At 46.1% G+C, this 16,025-nt stretch overlaps 1 protein-coding gene and 1 non-coding gene across 2 annotated transcripts in view; both read left to right on the plus strand.

Annotated features, from left to right (window-relative positions):
• ABCB10 (ATP binding cassette subfamily B member 10) overlaps positions 1-16,025 on the plus strand; it is a 690,016-nt gene that overhangs the window by 66,144 nt on the left and 607,847 nt on the right. The window lies entirely within an intron of this gene.
• TRNAS-GCU lies at positions 3,177-3,249 on the plus strand. Its single transcript has one exon. It is a non-coding gene; the product is annotated as a tRNA-Ser (tRNA).

Consider the following 16,025-nt stretch of genomic DNA (forward strand, 5'->3'; position numbering starts at 1 on the left):
CTACTCCCACAACAAGGGACTGCCCTTCTCCTCACACCCCGCCGCCCAGACCCTCACCACAGACGCATCAGACTATGCTTGGGGTGAAACTTGAACAGCAGGTGCATACAGGGCCAGTGGAACCCCCAGCAACTCCCCCAGCACATCAGTTAAAAAGAGATGATGGCTGTACAGCAGGCTTTGATAGCATTCAAATCCTCTGTCTCTCTCTCTCTCTCTCAGGGTTCTCCTGATCAAACCAATCGGGTAGGGACTCGCTCCTACCAGCTGTGCAGGCTGTTTTGGTTCACAGCCTCTTCCATGCAAATACACCTGTTAGCACAATACCTGCCAGGCTCTCTCAACTCCCTGGCAGACCAATTAGGCAGAAATCTCTTGGACCACCATGAGTGGCAGCTCAACAGAAACACCTTCTTCCTAATATTTCAGAAATGGAGAACCTGGCAGGTTGACCTCTTTGCCTACCACACCAACCATCAGCTCAGCAAATTCTGCACCAGGGAGCATCACCGCATGGCTTGGAAAGTGGATACCCTGTCCTTCCTGTGGGTAACCCTCTCGGTCTATGTTTTTCCTCCCCTACCTCTCATTCCCAGGGTACTGCTTAAAATCAGGGAGGAAAAACCAAGGACTATTCTCATAGTTCCAGACTGGCCCAAAATCAGGGAGGAAAAACCAAGGACTATTCTCATAGCTCCAGACTGGCCCAGACAGCATTGGTACCCTTTGTTGCGCAGCCTGTCCCCGCTGCCTCCATGGAATCTTCCTCAGATTCCAAACCCCCTAACCCAGAGGGAAGGGGAATTCATGCATCCCCAATTGCAGGCACTCAGTTTGGCAACTTGGCTTATACCCTAACCCCTGACCAATCTGCCATCCTCAGTAAACAAGTTCTGGATGTTATCAGAGAGGCCAGATGCCCTAGCACCAGAAGGTCTTATGTGGATAAATGGAAAAGGTTCTGCACTTGGATCCAGGCTAAGGGGGCCAATATGTCACAGCCCTCCCTCCCTCCCTCCCTCTCATCCTGTATTACTTAGCTGACCTACTACACAGTGGTCTCTTTCTCCTCTATAAAAATTCATGCTTCTGCTATTTCTGCTCATTTTCCCACTGAGCAGCTTCTTTTTTTCACACCGTCTGATTAAACAGTTCTTCAGAGGGGCTAGCAACTTGAGACCCCCCAGAAGGGCGCCAACACCAGCTTGGGACCTTAACTTTGTCTTGGAAAAGCTCACTCTGCCCCCTTTCGAACCATATTCTTCTTCTGCAGAGCTAAAATTTCTCTCCTGGAAGACCGCCTTCCTCCTGGCCATAACTTCAGCCAGAAGAGTCTTTGAGCTGCAAGCACTCATGGCTGTGGAACCCTTCATCTTTCATGCAGACAGAGTATCCCTCAGAACTAATCCATCCTTCATGCCCAAGGTGGTGTCCATTGTGGCTCTCAACCAATCCATCTATTTACCCACCTTCTTTCCTAACCCCCAAAACAAGGGGGAAAGGATTCTACACACTCTAGATGTGCACAGGCAGCTCAAATACTGTCTGGACAGGACTAAACCCTTCAGAAAGTCTGATCAAGTTCTGGTTAGCTTTGCTTCAGGGGCAGAAGGCAAAGCCATCTCTAAGCAAACCTTTTCCAAATGGATAGCACACTGCATCCATTTCTGCTACAATCAGCATGGCAAGCCTCCCCCAAGGAGGTCAGGACACACTCCACCAGAGCAGCCTCCACCTCTGAAGTTTTCCTCAGAGGAGTCCCCACCAGAGACATCCTGGAGGCTGCCCCCTGGACATCTGTTCATTCTTTTACCAAGCATTACCACCTGCCTCTCTTCTCCAAATCCAGGGCAGGGTTTGCCTCTGCAGTCTTGCAGGGCATGCTAGCCAGCCCCTAGCTTCTTGGACTGCCTCCACCTATTTTCTCAGCTTTGGGAATCTACCCAAATATGATGACTGCAACAGTGAAACACAAAGAACATAGTACAGTTGTGTACACTTACTGTAGATGTAGATGTTCGAGTGTATGTTGCTGTGGTGAGACCAATGCTAGTAGTCAGGTAATAGTCAGTAGTAGTCGGGTAATAGTCAGTAGGTGAATCACCACTATTTATCATTCTTGGTAGAACTAATGTCTTTTTACAAAGTACTGCTAATTTAGCTACCATCTGTCCTGAGTATTGCACTAAATACTTCATCCGTAAATCTTCAGGTTCTGTTATATTAGCCTCCCTCCAACCCTTGTGGATTGTGATGTGCCCCTAGTCCTCCAGCCTCTGACAACATGGCTCTCGCCCCATCTGTGGTCACTGTGATCTAATTAGTTGTTCCAAGGCAGTGTAGCAACTGCAGTATGATTACTCAGTGTTCACTACTTGTACCAGATAACAGTACCAGATAACAGTACAGCCTATGAGATAGATAAATATGGCGGAAAACATCTTCCACCAATCTACTGTCTGTAAGCATTTTACCTTCACAACACCACACCAAGCACGATGTACCACTAGACTTATAACTTACTCTGTGGCTGTAAAGAATTTGTCAGCCTCCTAGAACACTCGCTAAATTATCCTAGCCTCCAGTACAAGAGGCAGTTGCTACTCCTTCACTTTCACTCACACACACACACACAGACACACACACACTCTCACGCTCTCTCTCTCTCTCTCTCTGCAGATTTACACAGCTCAGCTGAGAGTCACCAGGAAAGCAAGCTTAAGCCTATAAAGTCCACTGAGTCTGCTTGTGCACAGGAAATGTTTTAGTCATGGGTAACTGTAGTTAAGCATGCGGACTTCAAACTCACCAAACTGGACAAAAACGGTGGCTGTAAACTGTTTGGTGTCAGGAGTTATGATGTTGCAAGGGCTTAAGAGCCCTTAACACAAATAAATATGACTATGACCTTGTACGTGCTCATGTAGAAGTTAATGACATGAGATGCTGCCTCCAGAGGGACATGCAGCAAGATATGATGGGACTTACTTGCATTAGAGGCAGGAAAAGCACTAGTCCAGAGCAAGTTTCCTGCCTCTAACACATGGATAGTAAGTTCCATTAATATCCTTGACCTGGTGCTTACCCAATCCAGCTCCTGCCTGTACATTATCTCATATCCCTGTTCCCTGGTTAAATCTGACCAATAGTCAATTATCTTTTTTCTATTTTGTCAGACCCCAGTGGCCTAATGGATAAGGCATTGGCCTGCTAAGCCAGGGGTTGTGGGTTCAAGTCCCATCTAAGGTGATATAATCTTCTTTGTTAGGCCTAGTGTTACCACTACTCCAAATGAGGCCATGTCTAGGATTTCACCAGGGTTAACCTACTTCAGATTTTAGATGATGTATGCAAAATTTCCAACAATTCCATGCAAATGGACTCTCCTGAGAGGGCTGCCACATTCATTTCCGAATTTTACTAGTACCTAAACAGCTGCATAGAAAAGGCAGTACCTGTCTGCTCTAAATGTAATGGTAAATTCAAGAATAAACCTCACTGGTGCAACTGTCATATTAATACATTGTGTAACAAAAAGAAAATTATGAAAAGTTGTAAGAAATTCCTATCCTTCTTTTCCCAGAACCATACACTAGCAAGAAATCTGAGCATTAATAGAAAATGTAAAGCAGAGTATGTGCTTAAGGTTGCTATGGATACCAAAGGAAACTACCAAGCTTTCTTCTGTTAATGTCCAGAAATCAAGGAGTAATGTCCAACATTATCATCATCATCATCAACCCCCTTTTTCCCATCTTCTACATGGGGTCAGGGTGTTGTGTTAACTGTCATTATCTCTCGATTTAATGCCACACGTCTGCCTTCTTCGATGCTCATGTCTAACTGTTGCAGATCTTCTCTCCATCCACCTCTTTGTTGGATGACCTCATTTCCTCATGCCTTCTTTTTGTCTGTCCCAAATCTTCAACAGATTGTCTTCTGCTTTTCTGCATATGTCCCAAACCACAGTAATCTGTTTTCTTTCATATTTTCTGCAATTGGAACTACTTTGACTTCTGCTCTTATGTCCTTATTTCGTCTCAGTCTGCATCCTACCACCCATCTTAGACCCTTCATTTCCATCACCTCTAGCTTCCTCATCTGCTCTGAGTTTACTATCTAGGTTTCTGTACCATACAGTAGTACTGTACACCTTACTTTTCAGCTTCTTTGGCATTCTCCTGTCATACACCACACCTAACACTATATGTCAGTTGGCTGCAGCCCCTCTGATTCTAGCTTTGACCTCTTCATTCAGACTTCCCTTCTCTTCAACCACCCCTCCAAGGTACCTGAAGCTGTTAACTTATTCCACTATCTTCCCTTCTATCTCCATTCTCAGCTTCTTCTGATTTCCCCAGTTTGCTGCCATTTCTGTCTCTACTCACTTTCATCCCATGTGCCTTCAGTTTTGCATTCCATTCCCCTGTCCTTTGCTGAAGTTCTTGCTCATAGTCTGCCTGTAATGTTACATCATCTGCATATGGGAACATTGTTGATCTGTCCCCGCCAACCTGTTTGCTAAAGTAATCCATCACCAATATGAACAGCAGTGGACTCTGAGATGAGCCCTGATGCACACTCACTCCCACTGGGAACCCCTGTTTAAGACTGAACACTGTTCATACTTGAGTCATTGGGTCCTTGCACATAGCCTGCACTAATTCTACTAGTGTTTTTGGGAGTTTGAACAACTGCAGGACTGTCCAAATTAGTTTTTTTGGGACCTTGCCATATGCTTTTTCCAAGTCTAGGAATGTCTAATTGGACTCTTTCCTCATTTATAGCTTCTTCTCAACTATCTGTCTCACTGCAAGCATTAGGTCAGTTGTGTTGCATCCTGATCTGAATCTGAACTGCTCATCTTCCATCTTGCTTTCTACTACTCTGAGTATCCATTTATCAATCACAACAGTATATTGCGCTCATTTATAGTGATATTGTATATTCAAATCACAAAGGTATAGACAATATATTAGCAGACAAATTTAGTGTTAACTTTACCCCATCCACATTTGTTGTTGCCCTCAGAATCCCTGAAAATTTAGTTTCCCCTGAAATCAGTATGGAACATGTTTTAAAATCCCTGTTAAATATTAATGCTTCTGTGGAACCAGACAAACATACTAGGCTGAATTTTCATAAGTGCCAAGTATGCACAATCCAAGCCTCTGCTTAAATTGTTCAATATTGGACTAACCACAGGGTTTGTGCCTGATTCTTGGGCAATGTCCACTGTGACTCCCCTGCTTAAGGGTGGCCTCTCTACAGATCCAGGCAATTATACATCCATCAGTCTCGCCAACTTTGTATGCGAAGTAATGGAATATATCATAGCAGAACTTATTTTAGGTTTTGTAAAGAACCAGTCCAGTCTTCTAGACCTGGTAAGCTTCCTTGAAAACGTTACAGAGGCTGTGGTCAGTGTTTATTCACTGCTGCTCTTGATATAGCCAAGGCTTTTGACACTACCTCCATGCTGGTATTATTTAAGAAATAGGCAAACAATGTAAACTCTACTTTTCTCGGTGAATTATTACCATATTTTAAATATTGCTTGCAACCACTGCTTCATTATGATGTTTTCATTGCTTTATCATTCTCTGTTGATTCATTTACAATCACTGCTATTATGTAAAATTTCCCCCCAGGCTGAAACTGAAGTAAGAGCTGTACCCCCTGTTAAAAAATTCAGTAAACAACCCCCTGTATTGCAAATTACAATAACAAATAAACATCGGCAGTGGAGTGGTTAGCATAGTCTCCTCACATCAGAAGGTTCTCCAGTTCAATTCTTAGCTGGGTTGCCTTCTGTGGAAAGTTTGCATGTCCTCCCTGTGTTCACCTGGGTTTCCTCTGGGTGCTCCTGCTTTCTCCCATATTCGAACGACGTGCATCCAGAGTGTTTCTCCCTGGGCCTCCTCTGAAGATAGGATCTGTCCAAGTCGGACTTTCCCAGTAAATAAATGTTAATTAATAAATTAGCTATCCAACAGATCCCAGGTTGTAAGATGCTGGTACACTGTCTGAATGTAAAATTGTAACTAATGGGGTACCACAGGGATTGATGCTGGGCTCTCTCCTGTTTGGCATTTATTTTGAAGACATCCAGTCCAATATCCCAGAATTGTGGTTGACCAAGTTTGATCCTTACTGCAAGCTGGGGCACTGTTGTCTGCCAATACTGACTAGCCACATCAAGGTCTAGCATATACATATAACCAATGTACTGAAAACAGTCTCATGTTAAATGCAAAAAATGCAGCTTAGTGTCTTTTGTCAAAAAAGCTGTGTTCCCCATGAAAAACTTTTCAAAAGCAAACTTCACGTTACTTAAGACCGAGGTGGAAAGGTTCGCAGACCTCATGCTAAAGGACAATGCTGTCCAAGCTGCTGAAAGCTTTACAAAGGCACTCTATGAGCATCTGCAGGAATGCATGGATCGTGCTATCCCAGGTAAAACCAAGACTCACTCCTCCAAGAAAAGGAAACCAGTCTGGTGGACCCCTGCCATAAACAAGCTATACAACAGAAGGAGGAAGCTAGTATAGAAGAGAGTAAAATCTTAAGAAGGAAAGACATCCCTGATCAGTATCAGCAAGAAACTATGCTCCCTCATTAAATCATCCAAGGCTAGTTTCGAAAGAAAAATTGCCAATGACTCCAAAGATGACCACAAAGCGTTCTTTAGCTATGTCAAGAACCTAAGTGGAAACTCTCAGATCTGCTCTTGAGTTAGTGCAGAATGGCACAAAATACACTGAACCGACTGATATTGCCAACATTCTGGCAGACTGGTTTAGTGCAAACTTCACCCCCCCTCACCCCCTAAAGGGCCCATAACCATACCAGAAGAATGTAGGGCCCCGACAATCACCGACACACAGGTTAAAACAGCCCTATCCAAAGCCAAAAACACAGCTTCAATGGGACCGGACAGTGTCCCAGGCTGTGTCTTAAAAGAGCTGCAAAATGAATTAACCCCTCACCTAAACACACTGTTCAAACTCAAGCTTCTCTACAGGCTACGTACCCACAGAGTGGCGCACAGCAACAGTTATCCCGCTCCACAAAGGTGCAGCCACGACGGACCCCGGAAACTATTGCCCTATAAGCCTGACTAGCCTGGTCTGCAAGGCTATGGAATGCATCATCATGGAACTCATTAACAGAGACATTGGGAACCTCCAAACCTTAGACCCTGTCCAGTTTGGCTTTAAGGGCAGATCATCCCTCCTAAATTTGGTGGACTTCTTTGAGATGGTTACCAAGGCATTAGACAAGGGAAAGGAGGTCCACACAGCCTACTTAGACTTTGCAAAGGCTTTTGACACCATTCCCCATTCTAGTATTATAGACAAGCTCACCAGCTTGAATATAAACCCCTACGTCATGAGATGGGTTGCCAACTGGCTCATGGATAGAACCCACATGGTGAGAGTTGCAGGCTCTACGTCTGACTCTAAACCGGTTACAAGTGGTGTCCCCCAGGGCTCAGTCATAGGACCCCTCCTGTTTGGTATATACTTAGAGGTACAGGCAAGCATAGGAGGACTATGGCTGACCGAGTTCGCAGATGACTGCAAACTAGGGGCCATAATTGATTCTCCAGCTGATACAGACATCCTCCAGATGGGTCTCACTGAGACGGATACCTGGTGTCAAAATCATGGCCTCGAGCTAAATGCCAAAAAGTGCATAGTCATCCCCTTTGGAAAAAACAAAGTACCTGCAAACTACCACATAGGTGGTACTCCCCTAAATACAGAAAATGTAATAAGGGAATCTGGGGACCCAAGTAGATAGTAATCTCTCCTTTGATAATTATATTGCCAAGGTGGTTAGGAAATCCTTGTATGTGGCCCACCTAATCACAAAAGGGTTCGCATCTAGAACAAAAGAGGTTATTGTGCCTCTACTCATCACTCATTAGACCCATCATAGAATACAACGCCCCATTTGGGATGTACCTTACAAGACACCTGCAACAGCTGGAAAGACCACAAAAGTACCTCACCAAGAGGATTACTGGCCTCAAACAGATGCCCTATGCAGCCTGACTCCAGAAACTCCAGCTGTACTCGATTGCATACCGCTTACTCAGAGGTGATCTCTGCCTGACATACAAGGCCATGTTCAACCCAGAATTGATGGACATGCTCCACCTAAAAAAAAACAAATCCCGGAGAGCCACACGCTCTAGAGATGTAAACCTCACCACAACAATAAATAGGACATGCTGGAGGGATAGATTCCTGTTCCAGAGACTCCCCATGCTTTGGAACAGGATTCCAATATACATCAGGCAGAGAGCCCCTCACTAACGCTCTTCAAGAGAAACCTTGACCGGTGGATGGAAAACAGAAAATTTACCCCGGGGATCACTGCAGTGGCTCTGCTGGACAGTGGTGCCTGGAACTAATGGCTCTGCTGGACAGAGGCATAGGGAACTAATCTAAGGGAGTGGCGAAAGCCAACATTCTGGCTAGGCTTATAAATCCCCTTGGTCAGATAGCCTAGTACTTACCTATGAACCATATGTGTTATAAATTCTACTGCTGTTCAGACAGACATGGTCAATAAGAGACCTGTGTACTTAACATTGATGGTTCTCTTCATTGATGGGGAATCTTTGTCTGACCCAGTTAATTTCCAAAAGAGCATCTTCACAGTCCAAATAAATCATCCTGCCACTGTATTCTTGTCTTATCAGACTCATCATTGAATACAATGTCCCCTTTGGTTTGTGTAAATTAAACATATTGCCAGATGGTTTACTGGCCAATGTTAAGTTGTCCATCTCGCCTTCATTCTTGCTGGATGGGTTCGGAGCCGATCCTCTGCTCCGACTTGGCCAATACTAAAGCTCGAGAGCTAATTCCACCGGCTCGAGGCTCCCCTATATCCCACAATGCTAGGCAGTAACTACTCAGATCTCGTTTGCCGCTATAGCTGACGAGGTGCTTTTCTACTGGCTCAGGCAGGTTAGTCAAAGATTTAATTCTAAAATCTTGTATCTTAGACCCCTAGTACTCCTTTTTCACTAAAACCTTAGTTTTAAATACCCCTTTACCTAGTTTGACAACTTTGTTGCCCTTAATTCCTTCTTTTTTTTCACCTCTTTAGTTTTAGGCCTTAGGCCCCTTCTAGTCTCCCTGTGCGACTGGTATTTTATTTTTAATTAAGGCCTGTGTGTGTGTGTGTGTTTTTCTTGGACCCTTTATCATTTCCAAGGAATCGAAGGTCTCAGGCTTCAAGAAGTGTGACTCGTGCTGTCAGAAAATGTCTCTGACAGACGGTCACACTTCTTGTGTGTATTGCCTGGGACCTTTGCACCTGCAGGACTCTTGTGCTGTTTGTCATGGTTTTAGCCCTAGAGTCCTGCAGGAACGCAAGAATAAATTAATCTTGCGGGGCTTGTTAAAGCCTGAAGGCCCCCCGACTCAGTCTGTGTTGGAGAAACCTTCTAAAACTTCCAAACAGTCGGCTTCGACATCGGCTCCAGCCGGAGCCGATGTTTCCAAGCCTCATACTGTTACCTCGGCTCCGGCTAGAGCCGAGGCTGATAAAACTCCGTCTGCTCCGATACTCTTATCAGAGCCACAGTCTAGGAAGAGATCTAGATCCCCCTCTATCGGCTCTGTGCATTCGGCGCCAGGATCCCCTCTTCTTTCTGAATGGAGCCATAAAACTCCTTCCTCATGGTCTTCCAGGTTATCTGACCACGATTTGCAAAGGGTAGTGAGTAGACTTCTCAAGTCCGAGGCACTGGCCCAAATGCTGCATAGCCCGACTTAGCAGTCAGTGGCTATTTCCGTTCCCCAATACATTCCTCCTCCGACTCCTTGCATCAGATCCGATACCTTCCCTTTCGGCTCCGTCGTCTGCTCCGATCTCCTCCTTGGAGGGATCTTGGCACCGAGCTTCCCTCGTCTGCTCTGAGGGGGCGAGTGGCATCAGACCCTTGTCTGACTCCGCTCTCCCTCTCGGGGCTTCGGCGCTGGTGAGTTCGGCTCCGATATCGGCTTCGGAGCCGTCCCTGTCGGTGCCGGGGGAGGTCCTTGTCTCTTCGGAGCGGGGGCCTCTGGCCTTGCCTGACAGGGGTGCCTTCGAGGTCATGCGGAGCGTGCTAGAACCAGGGTCTGCCCCACAGTCTGCTCCTTCAGCCCCTCCATCTACAGTGTCTGCGGTGATTTCTACTCACCCCCTTGCCTTAGACCGCAGAGAGCCAACTCAAGTTTCCCCATTGGGAATTTCCTCCTCTTCCGAGGCCTCTCCTGACCCGGTAGGAGATCCCCCTAGGAAGAGGCAGTGCAAGAGGAAGCACATTGACTCCCCTGAGTCTATCACCTCTGACACTGACTTAGAGGAATCTGAAGGTTCCCCTCGATCCCCCTCTGAGGATGTCTCCTTTGCTGACATCCTTGAGATCCTCAAACAGAGGGGGAACTGGCCAGCCCTTATCCCTTCGGAGGATGAGTGAGTGTATCTTGAGGCGTTTGGCTCTCGCCCTTCTACCTCCTGGGTGTCCCCTCCCTTTGACCCCCTTATGGAAGTGGTGGCAAGGAAGGCTTGGACGGCTCCTGATTCAGTGGAACCCACCCCGAGGAGACCATCTAAATTTATTACTGCCCCTAGAGATAAAGATTTTTTACCCAGAGGTGTCCCTGTTGATGCCATGGTGGTGGCTGCGGCCACTAAGAAGGAGTTAGCCGATCCTTCGGTTCCTGTCCATCCTCCTAATAAGGAATCTAGGACCATGGACAGGTACGGCAAGCGGATGTTCTCATCAGCGACCTTTTCAATGCGTTCGCTGAACTACTTATGCCACTTCACTCGTCTCCAGAGAGATTTACTCAAGGATATGGGTGAACTGATAAAGGATCCTACAGCCAAGGGGCTCAAAGACGCAATGAACTCCCAGTTGGCAACCCTAAATTCCATCGTTAACTCCTCCATGCGGCTGGTCTCATATGCTGCAGATGGGGCGAGTAGAGCCGCAGGCACAGGTGTTGCCTTACGACGTCATGCCTGGATGCGGCTATGCAACTGCGACCTTTTCAAGGCATCCTTCACCAATTCTCCCTTTGATGGATCATCCTTGTTTGGTCCACAGGTGAAGGATACATTGACCAGGTGAGAGGTAGAAGGTAAGACTCTCTCTGCCGTAGGAGTCCATTTTTCTACCCCTTATCTCAAAGGTCAGAGGGGAGGAAAGATGTGGTTCCGCAAACAATCCCAGGGAGTCTCATCTGACGCACAAGGTCGATTCCCCTCTAGAGGCAGAGGGGGGAATAATAATAGACGCCGCCCTAGAGGCAGAGGAGGTCTGCAAAACCAGGGTAGCAGAGAAATGTTCTCTGATAAACCCTTTCAGCATCCCTGAGGGGCTGCCCACCTTCGGAGGCAGTCGGGGGAAGGTTATCCCTGTACCCAAAAGCCTGGCTTTCCCTTACTCAAGACAAATGGGTACAGTCGATCATATCCGAGGGTTACAAAATTCCCTTTATTCACATCCCATCCCATCCCATCCCAACCCAAAAGATCCCTTCCAGACGTTCCACCCGGTCTAAGGGAACAAGCAGCATTAGAAATTTCAAAGCTGCTATCAAAAAGAGCTATCCAATCAGTCCCAGCAGACCAGCAAGGATCCGGAATCTACTCCAAATTCTTTTTGGTACCAAAAAAACATGGGACTGGAGACCCATACTGGATCTCGGCTACTTAAGTATATCAGGAAAACAAAATTCCGGATGGTCACGCTGCAGTCCATTCTACCCTTCTTGGGTCAGGACAATTGGATGTGCTCGATAGAGCTTCAGGACGCGTACTACCACATCAAGATGAACAGACGCTCCAGGAGATATCTCCGCTTCAGGCTGGGAGCCAGTCACTACCAGTTCAGGGCCCTGCCCTTTGGTCTCACTACAGCCCCCCGTGTGTTTACCAAATGCATGGCAGTGGTCGCGGCTCACTTGAGACGTCAAGGATTCCAGGTGTTTCCATATTTAGACGACTGGCTCCTTACCGCCACCACCAGACATCAGCTTCTTCTATCCAGGGACTTCACCATCCAATCTTGCCAAGCTCTAGGCATTTCGATAAATTTCAAAAATCTGCCTTGTCAATCTATTACCTTTATAGGCCACCTTAAACACACTCAATCTTTCAGCCAGACTCACAGAGCAGAGAGTGTCAGATATTCAAAAACAAGTTTCCTTTCTCTTACAATGCAACAAAGTCAAAGCCAGATTAGTTTTGAAGGTGTTAGGACTCATGGCAGCAGCTATTCCCCTTCTCCCCTTGGCTCGCTTTCACATGAGGATCCTCCAATGGATGCTGTTTACTCAATGGTCCTTTCAACAGCTCCCGATGTCCCATACCATTTTGATCACTCAATCATGCAAGAATCAACTGTCTTGGTGGATCACATCACCTCAACTTCTCCGAGGAAGGCCCTTCACTCCCCCCCCCCCCCCAGTCGCCACGCTGACAACAGATGCCTCCCTGATCGGGTGGGGGGGCATTATCAGGGCAGGACAGTCCAAGGCACGTGGCAACCTTTCGAGTGCCACTTGCACATAAATGTCTTGGAGATGAGAGCAGTGCTTTTAGCGTTGCAAGCCCTTCACGACTCTCTTCCCACTGGGACTATTGCAATTCAAACGGACAACATGTCCATAGTGTGGTACATCAACAAACAAGGCGGAACCAGATCATACCCTTTATGTCGAGAGGCACTCAGACTTTGGCAATGGGCAAGCTCTTCTCAGCGTTTTCTGATAGCAAAGCACATTCCCGGGAAATCCAACGTTATTGCAGACAAATTGAGCAGGGCAATTCTCATGCCCCACGAGTGGTCTCTAAAGAAATCAGTTCTAGAAGAAGTATTCCTAAGATGGGGCCAGCCTTGCTGCGATCTTTTTGCTACTCCCCAAAACAGCAAGTGTCACAACTTCTTCACTCTCTTCCCGTTACCAGGCCATCCCACCAGAGACGCTCTAGTTCACGACTGGCCCCGGGGACTTCTGTATGCCTTTTCCCCCCTTTCCACTGATATCTCAACTAATTCAGAAAGCCATCGCCTTGAGAGTGACAATGATCCTCATTGCCCCTTACTGGCCTCAACAGATATGGTTTCCGTTTCTTCATTGTTACCTTTTGGAGCAGCCTTGGCATCTGGACCCAGTACCAGATTTGATAACCCACCAATCGGGTCACCTGCACCAATCTCTGCTTTCTCTAAACCTCACAGCGTGGTTTCTCCAATTCCAACCTTAGCCAGGCTTCCCTCAATATCTCGCTCGGTCCGAGATATCTTGATAGCCTCTCATAAATCTTCTACCCGGAAGATTTATAGTAGCAAATGGAAACGCTTCCTTTGGCTAACGCCAAAAACATAGATCCCTTTACAGCACCTATCCAGTCTATTCTAGATTTTCTAGCAGAACTCTTTCATTTAGGATCATCTGCAGCTACCATTAGAGTTCATTTGGCTGCCATATCTAATTTTCATGTTGGTGTCTCGGAGTCTAGCATCATGGCTCACAAACTCTGTAAAGCCTTTTTAAGGGGCGTATTTCTTCTCAAACCTCCAATCAAAGATCCCCCACCTCAATGGGATTTGAATTTGGTTCTGGCATCCTTAATCCTTCCCCCCTTCGAACCGGCAGCTTCATGTTCTCTGAAGTTGCTTTCTTGGAAGACACTTTTTCTAGTAGCTATAACTTCAGCGAGAAGGGTATCTGAACTCCATGCTCTGTGCATTCGTCCTCCTTACTTAGTGTTTCACAAAGATAGGGTATCCCTCTGTACTAATCCATCCTTTTTGCCCAAAGTTTCCTCTCAAGTAAACCTAAACCAAATTATTGATCTCCCCGTCTTTTTCCCTAACTATTCAAACAGGTCGGAACAAAAGCTACATTTTTTGGATGTTCATCTCCAACTTAGATATTACTTAGATAGGACTAAACAATTCAGGAAATCTAATCAATTGTTTCTGTCATATGCGGAAGGGAAATTGGGCCTTCCTGTTACTAAAGTATCCCTCTCTAGATGGCTCGCCTCTACAATTACCTTCATCTATGAGATAAGACATCAAAAACTACCCTCAAGACCTAGAGCTCATTCAACTAGGGCATTAGCTACATCCGTAGCTTTTCAGGATAGGCTGCCAATAGATTCCATTTGTGCAGCAGCCACCTGGGCTTCTCCTCATACATTCATTTCACATTACAAATTGGACATGGTTTCCAGAAGCCGTACCAGTTTTGGTTCCACTGTTCTCAAGAGTCTGTTCAGATAGGCCACCCGGGATAAGGTGCTAGGACGCTGGTCCCATCCAGTAAGAATGAAGGCGACATGGACCACTTAACATTAAGCAGTTATCTACCTACCATAACGCTCCATGTTAGTTTTCTTCTTCTTTCTTCTTGCGTCCCACCCTCCTTCCCCCAAGCCTGGACAGACCGACAGGAATTCAGTTTGTGTTCTTCCTCTGGAAGTCGTCATTCCCACACGTTCTTCCACCTCTTTTTCTCCTTTCTTAGGTCTGCGATAACTTTCACGCAGGTTGTTTTTGAGGTGGGTTTCCCTACTCCATTCTATGGAGACTAGGGTTGCTTGGTATAGGTATCCAACGAGATCTGAGTAGTTACCGCCTAGCATTGTGGGATATAGGGGAGCCTCGAGCCGGTGGAATTAGCTCTCGAGCTTTAGTATTGGCCGAGTCGGAGCAGAGGATTGGCTCCGAACCCATCCAGCAAGAAAGAAGGTGAGAAGAAAACTAACATGGAACGTTATGGTAGGTACATAACTTCTTATTTTGGGCTATTTCTGTTTCTCTCATCTTTCTATTTAACAACCTGTTTGCGCGTATTGCTCATCGCCCAGTGATGTTTAACTAGGGTTAAACTATTTCTGGTGTCAGAAAGTCTGCTCTTCTGATTTTCCCTTAGAACTAGCCAGTTTTCTAGTTTTGGCACTCAAAACTGTTTCCTTGTGCTCAGCACTTGATCAAAAGTCATTGCAAGCACTAAATAATCTACAAATTACTGCAGCACTCAACTTTCCTCACTTGTCAGGAGGAAAACAGTTTTTAGTACTTAAATTAATAAGCACCTATCCAGGCATGTCTAAGGGTAAGCTCCCGGTATTTTCCCCTGTCCACTTGATGAATCTGGACATCTTGGAGCAATGTAGCAATTGCCTCATGTACACTGACCACACTCTCCTCCTACCACCCAACACTACAACCTGTGAGAGACGCACTTATATAGCCAAATGTGGAAGCCAAGCTCTCTCCAGCCAAGACTGTACTAGACAGTTAAGAGGAGAAGGTAAACACCTGCACCACACCACACTCGACACATAGTCCATTAAAACCTACACCACCTAAACCCACACATAGTAACACAAAACACACACCTACATTCACTGAGGCTCTCTCTCAAAATCTGCCCAAACAGAGACCTCCAAAGCTGAAACGCAAGCAGCAACTACCCCCAACACTACCCAAATGAGAGACAGCCCACAAAATCAGTGCACCACTCAACCTCAGCCCATAAGGCAAAACAATGTACCCAACACACTTGTCGTATGTGATTCTGTAGTCAGGCACACTGATGTCCCACTCACCAGGCTAAACAAGGAGAAAGTTACTGTCAGCTGCCTGTCTGATCCCAGGATCCACCACATAATGCAAGCACTCAGGTCGCTCCACAACAAGTATAAATATGACTCTGTCTTTGTCCATGTTGGTGTGAATAACCTGAGATGTACCTCCCTGGACTACATGAAAAGAGACATGGAGGAGCTTTCGAATCATGTAGCCCAGGCAGGTATGACTGTAGTCCTGAGTAGCATCCTGCCATCACCCAGAATGATACCATAATACAAGGACAAAATGATTGAATTCAACAATTGGCTAAGCTTCTGGTGTCATTCTAAGGGGAATCCAGTGTCTATCTGCCTGGGACAACATGATCGACGGACCATGATTTCCCCTTTGGGAAATTGGCCTTTTC

Source organism: Protopterus annectens, chromosome 1.part1, assembly GCF_019279795.1.
Source record: "Protopterus annectens isolate FY-2018-M chromosome 1.part1, PAN1.0, whole genome shotgun sequence".
Taxonomy (NCBI): Eukaryota; Metazoa; Chordata; order Ceratodontiformes; family Protopteridae; genus Protopterus; species Protopterus annectens.